This window comes from Rhodnius prolixus, unplaced genomic scaffold (genome assembly GCF_049639745.1).
Source record: "Rhodnius prolixus isolate KJV_2025 unplaced genomic scaffold, Rpr scaffold_2, whole genome shotgun sequence".
In the NCBI taxonomy this organism is placed as follows: domain Eukaryota; kingdom Metazoa; phylum Arthropoda; class Insecta; order Hemiptera; family Reduviidae; genus Rhodnius; species Rhodnius prolixus.
Genome location: NW_027411592.1, coordinates 25,698,209 through 25,711,745, shown reverse-complemented (window position 1 = coordinate 25,711,745; position 13,537 = coordinate 25,698,209). Strand labels below are relative to the sequence as shown.

Sequence of the window (13,537 nt, the reverse complement as noted above, 5' to 3'; positions counted from 1 at the left end):
TGTATAACTGAATTTAATATAAAAATGTTGTCAATACAACCCCTATTTTTCCTAAAGCCACTTTGGCTCTGTGGGATAATATTGTAAATTTGATCCAACTCTTCCAATCTAAATAAAATTACTTGTGTGAAAATTTTTGTAATACAATTAACTAAACCTATTGATCTATAATTATCCGGCAAATTTCTATCTCCTTTTTTAAATAGCATATATAAAATAGTATGTTGCCAATCATCTGGCAGTTGTTCGGCTTCTAAGATTTTATTAAAAAATACCTCAATATAAAGCAGCCAATTGCCAGGCAAGTATTTGAAAAATTCATATGATAATTGATCAACTCCAGTGGCCTTATTTTCCCTACATTTTTTAAGTGAACGTAAAATATCATCAGATGTAATATATCTATCTAAAATTTCATTTGCAGGATCAAAAAAAATTTCACGATTTACATTAGTTGGACTTAATTTTGCAAGTAAATACGCCTCCCATGAATTCGCGTTTATTGAATTCTTATTACAATCTTTATTTTTTATTTTCATATTATTTACAATTTTCCAGAACTGGGCAATATCTTTACAATTACTAAGTTGATTAGAAATAGTATTAAAAAATTCGGTTTTCTTGAATTTTACAAGTGACCTATAAACTTTCTTTTCATTAAGATAACGTTTTGTTACTTCATCGTTGAAATTTCTTTTCTTACATAAAAGTAGTAGTTTCTTAACTTCTTTCTTTGATCTGGCACAGTCATAGTCATACCAGGGATTTTTTCTTTTAATTTTATAAACCGAAGTACCGGTAGAACTAGATACTTTATTCCGTACCATTCCCAACACTTTTGCTGTTTCCCTAATTGTAGAAATTAAATTACAATGGATGTCCTCAACAGTTTTATCCCCAAAATTAATAGCTAAATTACCGCTTAACATCATGACATTTATATAGCGCTCAACCAAATTCGATTTCCATTTGATTACCGATTCATGTATCAAAGTTGCTTTTTCTGCAGGCAATTCAACTTCTTTTTGTATCCCCAGATTTAAACTAAACTGTAGAGGAAAATGGTCCGATTGCGAAACAAAATCAAGAACCTTTAAGTCACGAAAACATGACAGGCTGCAAACATCCATCCAAACCAAATCAATGACTGACCTACCGAGAGGTGTCACACAAGTAAACTGACTAGGATTGTCCGATACCGATCGACCATTCAATAATACAAACGATCTTTCATCCATAAAATTCATTAACTGACTTCCTTTCGAATTATAATTTATATCTAAACTAGATCTATTTTCAGATAAATTTGTATATACAGTAAAATCTTGAATACATTGGTCTAACAAACCCATTCTTGAATTAAAATCCCCACAGATTAGAATAATAGAATTAGTAAATCTATCTTTTATATCATATAAGGTGGAATCCAAACAAACCAGCCATTCACTTATTGACAAATTAGGCTTACAATATATTACTCCGATTACTAGTGAGCTCATGGTCAAAACAACCCTAAAAAAAATCCACCATTCAGTTATTTCAATTATCTCAGCCGGGCCTAAACTATTTTTAACTAAAACCAAGTTTCCTCCACTTGCACGCCCTCGACTCTTTTCTTTAATTGCTCGAGACGAAAATACAGTGAAACCATTGAAACAAACAGGAGGATTGATCAAAGAGGAAGTAAGCCATGTCTCATTCAAGCATATTACATCATAACCAGTGAATTCATTACAGTGTGTAAGAAAATTGTTGTAACCGTGTACATTCCACAATAAAAATTTAATAAAATTATGATCATTACAAACATACCTGACTATTTTGGATTTTTTATCAGTGTTTGGCTGGCTGCTTGAGATCACAGAAACGCTACTGTATGAAGTTATTTTGGTTTCTTGTATAAAAAATCAGTAATTGAAGCAGTTGTCGGTTGCAGTTTTTCCTTTCGTTTCCTTTTGGAGATGTTAGAGACGGATGAAATATCTGAATCGTAAGCACCATTTTCCTCTTCATCAGAAGCATTGCCTGGTAACTGACGTATTTCTGACTGAGTAAAAAACAGCAAATCTTGAGTATTCCGAATGACTTTCGGTTTATCGTTCGTTCCTTGTTTCACTAGTATGGAGCCATTTCTATGCCAAACTGAGACTAGCCTTCCTTGCACTTTCAAATCTCTAGCCTGCTTTAGTAGCTTATAAGTGAATGATGAAAGATATTCATTAACATAAATATTCTGCCCCGTCCCCGATTTTAGCTTCGCCTTATTTTTCTTTGCCTCTATTACGAATTTATTTTTCAGTGAAGTGTATACGAATTTGCATATAATAGATGAAACATTTTGATTTCCAAACTTTCGTTTATAAATGTAATCAATCATATCTTCTCTCAACTCCAAGTCTATCAAACTGCCGATATGTTTGAGAACATCAAACAAACTATCATTTTCATTTATATGAACATTATCTATTTTAACATAATTTTGGTAAACGGACTGAGAACAATGTAACACTTCTTTACTTAAATTATTAATTTCATTCCGTAGTAATTTATTTTCTTCTATCAAGAAGGAAATTTTGTTCTTACAAACCTTTAAATCTTTTTCCAAATTAGCTGCTAGTTTTTTAAAATCTGTTTTAATTTTTTTTACATCTGCAGACAGAGCATTTTGCTCTTTTCTAACAGTAGCGATATCTGTTGACAGCGAATCTAACTTTGCAAGAATCAAGTTGTTTATATCAATTCCACTACCACTAACACCAGAGACATTATCTTTGTCTAAACTCATAGTTCGAAGATCAAGTAAACACACACCAAACCAATATAAGCTTAATTATAAAGTTTTTTCTTTATTTTGTTATTTTAAATTAATAATTTACTTTTAGATAATCAATGAAAAAGAAAAACAAATCAAAGCACTTATTTTTTCACCGAAATTAAGTTCAAAACTATTGACTAAACATAGGAAAAACACAAAAAACATAGAGCACTAACAAGTACGTCTGTTCACTGCAACTGACCAAGGCCAACAACCAACCTGGAAGAAAAACTAACTGAAATTGAATCAAATAAAATGAATTCTCAGTAGAGGCAAATTGACAGTGTCAATGACAGAGTATAATAACAATACCTTTAAACTTTTGCATTAACCAGACTGTTGTGTTACAAAAGAGTTGCACAAATTGTTTATTTAGAAAGAGATAGAATGATGAGCTTCAGACCCCCCACCACTTATCGGCACTGCTCTACACAGGTTTCTTATAAAATTCACTAGAATTAAAGTTATTTTTTCACGAAAACTACTCCATAAATTTTTTTGAAAATTTATGTACTTTCGTAACTAACACTTCACTATAAACTTGCCAATTTTCACGTATAAGTGATTGTTAGAAACCAAAATAGATTAAGTTAATGCAGAGACGATGTTCACTGTGTGAATGCCAACTCCGTACAAATTAATATTCTAAAAATCACAAATTATAAAAAAGCAAATGTATTAATTAATTAATGATGAAGAATGAGCAATTGGATTAATGTTGTTCATCAAACATTTTAGGCATTAGCAACTAGAAGGTGGTAACTTTTTCATTTATCGAATTCACATTGTACTAATCGATACAGTAATTATATCTTTAATGTATTTTATTTAGTTAATTATGTATTAATTTAGGTATTTGAAATTATTCATCAAAAAGTGGATGTAGAAATAAATTTTATATTTTTTTCCTGCAATGGAATATAACTTCCGCTAAATTTTAAAGTTCTATTTATTTTCATTAATTACTTCAGCTTACTTGTTAGATTGAATTTCCCAAAGCTTGCTTGCACTTGAAGACCTAAATGAATGAGCTAATTCGACTTTTTAAACAGTTATTTTTACAGAAACTTTCATGTGATTTTGATTTGCAGGTCGCAACATTTACCATTATTTATCTGAGATGTGACAATTTAGAGAATCCAGCAGGGTAGTATGAGATGCTGCGGTCAAACAAATGGTCGTGGAACAATTATGGATTGATTGTTGGTGCATTTGAAAATTAATTGTTTAGCCGCACATGTTTTGTTTAAGTTCTTACTTATTTAATGATTTTATTAAGTTCTAGTAGATATTTATTGTTAGTTATATTAGGTTTATAAATGGTGCTTTATATATGAACTTTCTGTATTGAAAAGTTATAGAAAAGTTAGTAAAGTTTTCTGTTGAAAACGACGTCATCTTTAGGCGCTTTCTTTTTCCGAAGAGTTTCGAGCCGAAGGCTTGTTTTCGTAACCCGCGTACTCAGTATTTTGTTGCAGATATGTACGAGGGTCGTTTGAAAAGTCCGTGCAAAGTCAGAGAGATAGCACCACTGGCGCGTATCGAGGTTATGTTTAGTTAGTAGCATCTCTTGGAAGAACACACGCCAAGTTTCAGCCAGATCGGTCTATTTCTTTGTGTTTGACATTCGTTTGAATCGAGGAAGTCGAGTGATTTTCAAAAAATTGACGTAAAAGAATTTCGTGTGTTGATTAAACACTACTTTATGAAAGGCACAACGCCTCAGGAGACTAAAGAGAAGCTTGGTAAACATTATGGTGACTCTGCACCTTCGATTAGAACAGTTTATAAGTGGTTTCAAAATTTTCGGAGTGGCCATATGGGCACAAGTGACGCTGAACGTTCTGGACGCTGTTGAGGTTACTACTCCAGAAATCATTGATAAAATCCATGATATGGTGATGGATGACAGAAGAGTGAAGGTGCGTGAGATTGCTAGTGCTGTGGGCATCTCGAATGAACGGGTACATAATATTTTGCATCAACATTTGGACATGACAAAGCTATCCGCAAGATGGGTGCCGCGATTGCTCACGCTTGACCAAAAACGAAATCGTGTGAAGTGTTGCAAGGACGGTTTGCAGCTGTTCCAGAAGAATCCGCAGGACTTTAAGCGTCGTTTCGTCACTGTGGATGAAACATGGATACATCACTACACTCCTGAGACCAAAGAACAATCTAAACAATGGGTTATCAAGGGCGGAATCTGCGCCAAAAAAGGCGAAGACCGTTCCTTCGGCCGGAAAGATTATGGCGACTGTCTTTTGGGATTCGCAAGGAATAATCCTCATCGACTATCTGGAAAAGGGTAAAACTATTACAGGTGCATATTATTCATCGTTATTGGACCGTTTGAAAACCGAGCTGCAAGAAAAACGCCCACGATTGGCCCACAAAAAAGTCCTTTTCCATCACGACAACGCACCAACTCACACCTCAGCAGTTGTGGTCGCAAAATTAATGGAAATAGAGTTCCAACTCGTTTCACATCCCCCCTATTCTCCAGACTTGGCTCCCTCGGACTACTATTTGTTCCCCAATATGAAGAAATGGCTGGCGGGAAAAAGATTTTATTCAAACGAGGAGGTGATTGCAGAAACGAATGGCTATTTTTCAGACTTGGACAAATCCTATTATTCGGAAGTGATCAACAAACTAGAGCAGCGTTGGACGAAGTGTATAAGCCTAAAAGGAGACTATGTTGAAAAATAAAAAAGGTTTACCCCAAAAAATTAAGTAGTTTTTATTTTTGCACGGACTTTTCAAACGACCCTCGTATTCATATGTTATGTATACATGGTAACTCAGCTGAGCCTTTACAGCGTACCAAAAATATTTTAGTTTAAAAACATAAATGTGTTTCATATTATTGTGTAATTGTATATATAAATTGCTATCTGTGTTCTGGAGTGGCTACTGCACAAACTGTCATATAAAGGCAATGAACTCTTTATTAGGAAAAATAATAAAATATAGTTTTATACTTAGCTCTAAAAGACTTTATCAAAATGTTTGATCCAATTAAGTATCAGTTCTTATCTCAAGCCATGTCGTGGGTTCGAATTGAAAATATTGAGGCTGCTTTACAGCATTAGCCAAGCGTGACTGAATTTTGATAGAACTGGGCCATTTACCCAAAAGAAAGTGTTAGGCAGGGCGATCCAATATCACCATCAATGTTTAACTATGAGTTGGAAAAAGACTTCATTACGTTAGAATGGGGTAATTGCAAGCTGAAATACTCCTAAATAATCTCAAGTTGGCCGAAGATATTGTTTTAAAACGTTCATCGACAAAAGAATCACAATGCATGATGAATTAATTGACCAAAGAGGGTAAAGAAGCAGGATTAACATTATTTCTACTGGCCTCGGACAAAAGAGCTAAGTAATATTCAACTTAGTTGGAACTAAGAGACAATCTACCTAAAGAAACAGTTAAGTTTAGTTGGTAACTCTGAAAATGAAGTTAACAAAAGGATTAAGAGATACAATTGGGTGGGAAAAGTTATGGACTTTGAAACACATTTTAAAAAACTAAACAGAACCGCAAACGTAGAAAATAGGAATTATTTGTCGTAACTGCGATTCTTTGCAGGGCGCCAAGCTTGAAGAAGAAACAAGTTAAAGGTAAATAAAAAGAAGTTCGCTTTCTAGAAGCGGTGCGGCCCAATGAAAATCACGGAATTAAGAAGAACCACAGGGATGGACGACATTTTAGTCAAAATTGAAAGTCTAAAATAGAAGTAATCACTCTGCCAGGGCGGTTTTCACATTTTTGTTGACGATAAGAGTTTTGGAATAGTGTTCTGCTTACAAAGTCCGCAAGGTTGCCCGTCAGCGGAACCGCTGGCATGATGTATCGAGCGCAAAATCAACATTATATAATGTACTGCAGTCGATACGTAGCGTGATTATTTTTTTTTTTTGCCTAGATTGTGCGATAGTTATGTTCCAACTTCTTCTAACGATCTCCTCTGATTAGTTAATAAAAGTAACATTTTTCGGTTTTCTGGGTGAACAACAATGGAAAATGTCGTTAACCAGATGTTGTAGGAAATGATGTATCAATTTTCCGTCTAGCTTTCTAATAGAAGGAGAAGGGGTAGATTTGGGTTTTATTTTTTGCTTTTCCTTCAAAACTTTTGTGAGTGAAGAAAGACAGATGTTCCATTTAACTATCGTTTTCATACTTCTGACATACTCGATAATAATTCCTCTTGTGCCATACTTTTAAAAAAAGAATCAAACTGCAGTAAAATGCATGAAGAATGCTACGTTACATATGATCGAGATTCACGGACGAACTTTCCTACCAAAATGGGAATGCTTTCCCATTCAAATTTACAGCGGGACATTATCCAGAAATGCTTTCGAAATCTATTCCTGACTTTCAAAAGCCTCTTAACTCTCTTAATTATCCAGTCTCACCCCCTTAGATTTCGTACAGCCAAGCCTTCCTGCGCATCCTTCGTTTACTTGGCCATCCAAACTTACTCTTCCTCTTTGGTGCGCACTTACGAATTTTTGGTTTTAATAATTAATTTAACGAAAATAACTTTCTTAAAATTGAGATCGTTTCACTAAAAACCCTTACTGATATTCCAGTAGATGAAGAAATGGCTAGCAACAAATCCACTGCGCTTAAAAGATCTATTGTGGCTCCATAAAGTGTAGTGATTTTGGACATAATATCTGTGCGGCTCTCATTGTAACATACTGCTTGAGCCATTATGAACGTTGTTTCTTCCTTAAGGATGAGATTCCGCAAGGACGCCACTAACCCTGAAGTAGTGGCTTATTTCCATGACCTACTTTTTTCCTATGAAGGATATTACAGTAGGGACCAACAAGTGAGTGCATCGCAAATAATATAAAGAGGTACCTTTCTGGTGGATTTGTTATAATCACACTTCGCCATTGGGTCGTCTAAGAAAATTCCAGATGAAGGGTTGTATGTCCCTTCTTTTTGGAGATTCGATCTGCCGAGAGAAACATATTGGTTTATGTAATATTCACTTATTGAGTAATTCACCATTGGTTTACTTTAATACGATACTATAAAGTTTTTTGTAAGGAAGTGATGAATTCTTTTGTGACATTCATTATAACGGTGGGATATGAAGTTTGTTTATTACTATAGCTATGGAAATAGAGAATTAAACATATTAAAGTAGGTCCCTAGGGAAGAACCCATGGATGTAGGTAATGTAGCTGGTGGCCTGGAGGCAAGCCTGGTTATGGTGGGCGTGACCTGGATCGCGACAGGATCAAAAGGACTTTGGAGGACGCAAACGGTGCCACCCTTTGGAGGCAGGCATAGTAAAAATAGTGGCCACCTCTTGAAGATGTGCGGGGGGCGGCAGTAATATTGTGGCGCATGCTCGGCCACCTCCCACGCCACATGTTTGGGCACCACCCCTAGCACTTCGGAGACCCTAATACTAGTTAACTGTGTCAGTAAAGATCGGGAAGCTGGACTAGGGGCTCACGTCATTCTCCATTAAACGAGACATCGCGCTCGCATTTGCATCCCAGATCATCTTGAACAGCCTATTACAGGCGTCAACCTTACTTAAATAAAGGTAAGCTGAAATGTTTCTAGAAGCGAATGACAGTGTTGTCGTCTTAATTTGGAACTTAAAGTTTTGTTATGATCATTGTAGGTTTTTTAAAGTCAACGTTTTCTTTACTTCTTGATAAATTAAACTAATAACTATGATTATACTAATTTTCGTTTATGTTTTTATTAGTCGGTATCCTTAAATTAAATAATTGTGCAGTAAATTGTTAACAGAAATTCCTAATTATTACTTGATATTGTTGTAATAAAAGTTATAAAAATGTCCGATTCTTATAATGAGTGTGTTACATTACTAGCAATTTGTCATCAAATACTGCCCTCTTGATTAGATTTCCCAAATTTAGTTAAATTTTGTGTCTCTATTTTTCATTTAATGAAATGATAAAATATTATTATTATTTTTTTTATTTCATTACTTCAATGAATGATTGATTATATGGTTAATAAATATCTTGCAAATCATTCTGATGCTGTCTGCATCAACAAACCATTACCGTGTCAAATTCAAGTGCCAGTTTAATATTCTTTTTTGCCGGTATATTCACATCACGTTACCTTTACTGAATTTTAGCTTCAGTGTTATTCTATTCAAGATTCCTTAAATTCAAAAAATAGTACTGGCAATTAGAATGTTCTGTAAGTTCAAACCTTAAGACAATAATTCATATTCAAATTTTCGTGCGTAAGTTAGATGAGAAATAAAGAAGACATTATCATTTAATATCGATAGAAACTGTTATTTCTTAAAGTAAGATTTTGTTTTGCATTAATTTCCTAAAATATTCAAAATTTTATTTTTTTGTTATTTCTTTGGTAAAATAAATTATTGCTTTTGTTTTATTTCGGTAGAGAATTAAGATTTTATCTCATATATCAGTTTGATGTATAGTCTAACTAGAATATTTATTTATTTTTTAAATTAAGGCGTGCCCACGTCTGGGCTTGTCTTTGCTCCACTCCCTGTCAGCGTTCAGATCGTGTTCTTTTATTATTAGTAATACTGTTCACGTGACCATCAGGTGTAGAAAGCCAAAAATATGAAGGCAGGCGGCTGAATTCGAACCCCGGACCTCCGCAATGCTCCAACCAATGGTGTGCTAATCTGTTCTATTTCCTTTCTGATTAATTTTGGTTTAGATTATCCACATTTCTGGCAGTAATTTAAATTACCAGCCAATTTATTCCTTAAAACTTAAGCTCTTAGCATCGTATTCTTCTCGATTGAGTACTAATCCAAAGACCCTGAATCTTTTTAAAAACAATGGCAACCTGCAGTTTAAAGATACAGTCGTACCTTGTCTACAGCTGCGAAATGCTGGTGGTTTGGAAGAGGTGCATAAAACAATTTCTGTCAATGCAAGTCGGCTTGCAGAGATTTGCGTGAACTAATCACAGTCCAAGTAACTTGAGCGAAACAACCATTCGTAAAAAATCTACCTTAAGTAATTAATAAACACTTCCTTTGTGTTGTCTCTCTTCAGAACCCATAAAACTTAAACCTTATAATTTTGTAATGTCCGGCACTTGTTGCTGATAGGGCTTCCACTTAAAGAGATTGAGCTCAATGAACGCTTTCGAAGATCAATTGGATTAGAAATTGTACAAGGTAAGGATAGAAGGACCACTGTGCTGCCGTCTGAAGAATTACCAGTTATATCAGCTAATTGAATCAGTTAGAAAAAGGGGATATAATACTCGAGAATGTTGTAAAAACTTCCTGGAGCGGGTATCCTTTCTGGTAGAATAATACAAACTAGGGGGAATTAGTTAACGTTGCGTCCGTCTGGAGTAATTCTTTTAGGTAATACACAGATGGTTCCAGGATGGACGAGAAGTCCTGATGTTTCGTTGCTTGGGTCATTGATACATTGACAAATGTGGTCGGCTTCTGTATATTCACAAGGTATAGATAGACAGTCCACGACGTTGGTCCCGGGTTCGTTAGAGTTACCTGGTTTGTTCGCTCATTAAGTACTGTGTTTAAAGGAGACGCCTCTAGACTGTGGGTCTCACGCCTAATCCGTTCTGTAGACAGAGGAAGAAACACTCATCTATCTTATGTTTAGGGTGTGAGTAGACTAGGTTTAGGATATTTCGTAGAAATAGGTTGACATTGGCGGAGCTAAAGCTGTTATTCACAGAGATTCGGTCAGCTGTGAATCTTTAGTGGCTCACTCCTGGAATTGGATTTTCATCCTAGAAGTTGCAGTTGTTCTATGTAGTATCTATGGGGGTCCAGAGGACTTTGGATAGCCTGAGATTTCCTTACCCACTGACAAGTAATAATGACAACCACAAGCTGGGTATACAATTCTTTTAGGAAGATAAGACAAGAGAGTGCCAGAGGATGTTTCCAATGTTGGTAACCATCTTTTCAACGCGACGAGATATTAAGAAAGCTTTGCGTTTTTCGAAAAGTAAAAAAGATAGAATAAGATGATGTTTGGGAAATGAGAAAATTATTATTTTTATTAACATCTAAGCTCATTGCCTTCTCCGTGCATTGCCGGTCTACGGACAGTGTACTCTCGTCTTTTGCAACTTATAATTCTGTCCATCTTCGGTCAGTGGACTATAAAGGCAGCCTACTTTTATCTTTATTTATCATTTTATCATTTTTATTCACAAAACTTAGATGAAACTAATTTTACGGGACGAACCCAACATTACAGATGGGTTTATTACATTTATATTTTTAAATAGAGAATAAATTCAAAGAAATGGAATTATATTCCTACTAATAAAGAAAATCAAGTTAAACTGAATATGGCTGTAAAGGTCAAAACCTCCTGAAGGTATTTCTTAAAAAAAAACTGATATTTGTTATGAATTCTACCCTAATAAAGTACTCTATTAATGTCTGCTTTAGAATTGGGTTTTACATGTTCCTAAATAAAAAGAAATATTTTGCTCGAATAACACATGCTCCAACCAATGAAATTGTTTACGGTCAGCTTCTTCTTTTGGTTGACTTCCGCCTTTACGAGCTTTCCCCTTCATTAAGATCTCTTGGTATATTGTGTGACATCAGGCGTGTTAGGCTATAAAATTAAAGAGAATTTCGAGTCTTGGCTTTCCTGTAGATTATAGTTTTTGATCGTTTGAACACTTAAAATTTTAATATTCATATTGTAAAACTTGCTTTATACGTTTTAAATTTAATATTTTTGATAAATAATATGAGTCTACTTTCTCTAATTATGGCAATTTCTTTACATTTTCAAAATGGATTTTTCTTCAGGAATATTTGGCTTGTGATTCCATAAAGACTAAAAACGTTTTTAGAGGACGGAAATTACAAGTGTATGCTACTAGCAGAGTGTACAAGCTTAGTATTTCATCTAGTACGAGTACTAAGATGTACTAAGGGTCTTACCGATTTAGGTATTTTAGACAATGAGTATAAATAATTTAATTCTATACTTTTTGTAGATTGCCTTATGCGAAAAAGTAAGTTAATTAAAACACAGATCGTACATATTTGTTAAGAATTTTAAGTTTTTAGATTATAATATTAATTAAAATAAGATAAAAAAGAATTAAGAAAAACAGATTAAATTAAATAACATTTAAATACATTTCAGCACAAATAACAGCAAATTAAACGACCAATTCATATTTAAAATTGTTGAACATTCAAACACTGCTTGCCTAAATGCTTCATAAATTGATTCTTGTTTGCTTCATGGCAATTTATAAAGCACCTGGACATTATATGTGAAGCTTGAACAAACACCCAACTTTATGTGGTACTCAATGGAATAATAGGCGTTTTAGTAGCATTTTATGTAATTTTTAAATGTAAGTAACTAGCCACTAGATAAAATTACAAGATTTCAAACTGTGCTAGTAACATGATGTGGGTGTATCACCGTCTAAGAAGGGAGAAAAGATGACGCAACAAGCACAAAGTCGCTGGACGTTCGAAAGTTGATATTCTGGCTTCTGTTCTTTGGGCATATTTAGCCAGATGTTTCAAACTGAACGCGAGTTAATTATCGATTTAGCATTTCTTCTTGTTTCTATTAATTGTTTAACCAAGTTCAGTTAATTTCCAATTAGTAGATGAAGCGTTTAGAGCAGGTATTCCATTTAAGGAAAAATGGTATTAAATTCTATTGGGTTAGAATTAAAGCAGATGAAATTTTGCTGAAGATGAACTAACATTTTAGGCAATTATTACTATAAAAAAGGTTCATTTTAAATCTTAAAATTAAACTAAATCATTACGTATAGATGTAGTGTAATTTCATCTTTTATCTTCTCTATCATTGTGAGCGAATTCTTGTAAATAATCTTCAAATAACATAATGTTCTTGAAATGCATGAGCGTTTTGTGCTTTTAGCGGAATCTAGAGCACTGTTTAATCCAAAAATCTGATGTCAGCTTGAATATCAAAAAAGGAAGTCAACTTCAGAGAGTTGAATTATGTTGTTTATAATTTTTGACATTTAACAAATCGTTAAGATTTATTTTTCAATCAGTTTGCTAATATCAAATATGCGGTTAGAAATTTATAAATTGGTAAAGCGGTGAATAAATTTTATCACAGAATCAAAGGATCTTTTTATTTTCCATTTTTTCAAAATTGATGGTTACATTTGAAATTTATAAATATGTAAATAACAATTTACCTCGTCCTCACTTTACGCTTCTTTGACTTTCATTATATTTTATTTTGCTGTTCTTTAGGACGAAGAAATTTGTTTTCTGTGCAGCCAAAATCTGTTCCAGAATACTGGAGGAAATCCAGATGTACTATTAACACATTTAACTATATGTTCCGTACTAGAGAAGGGATTAATAAGATTTAAGTGCGCTGGACTCACAAGCGAAAACCCCGGCTGCCAGCCCTTAGGTTTTCTGCACCTAGGTACTTTCTAGCCGAGGTAGGTCCAGAAACCTCTAATTGCTCAGCTGTAAACGCTGTTAAACGGTTGTATTTTAGGTTTTTTTTTATCACAAAATAGTAAACTCGTGTTATAAATACTCATATTGGTGGGAAAGTCAATTAAATACTCCCCCTAAAAAGTGAGCACAAAATTATTAAAAAGTAATCATTTAGATTGGAAGAACTAGTTATGAAGAGTTCTGGTGATGTGTTTGGTTATTGTCGCTGTTTACTAGCGCACACGGAG

General features: G+C 34.1%; 1 protein-coding gene across 2 annotated transcripts in view; it reads left to right on the top strand.

Annotated features, from left to right (window-relative positions):
• Positions 1 to 8,243: 8,243 nt before the first annotated feature.
• The window catches only part of LOC141449308 (LIM domain only protein 3-like), a 208,470-nt gene continuing 203,176 nt past the window's right edge, over positions 8,244 to 13,537 (top strand). Inside the window, exon 1 of one of the 2 annotated variants that reach the window (XM_074118592.1) lies at positions 8,244 to 8,399. The gene's annotated coding sequence lies outside the window, so the exon portion shown is untranslated. The remainder of the gene's footprint in view (positions 8,400 to 13,537) is intronic. The other variant, XM_074118593.1, reaches the window with a different exon arrangement.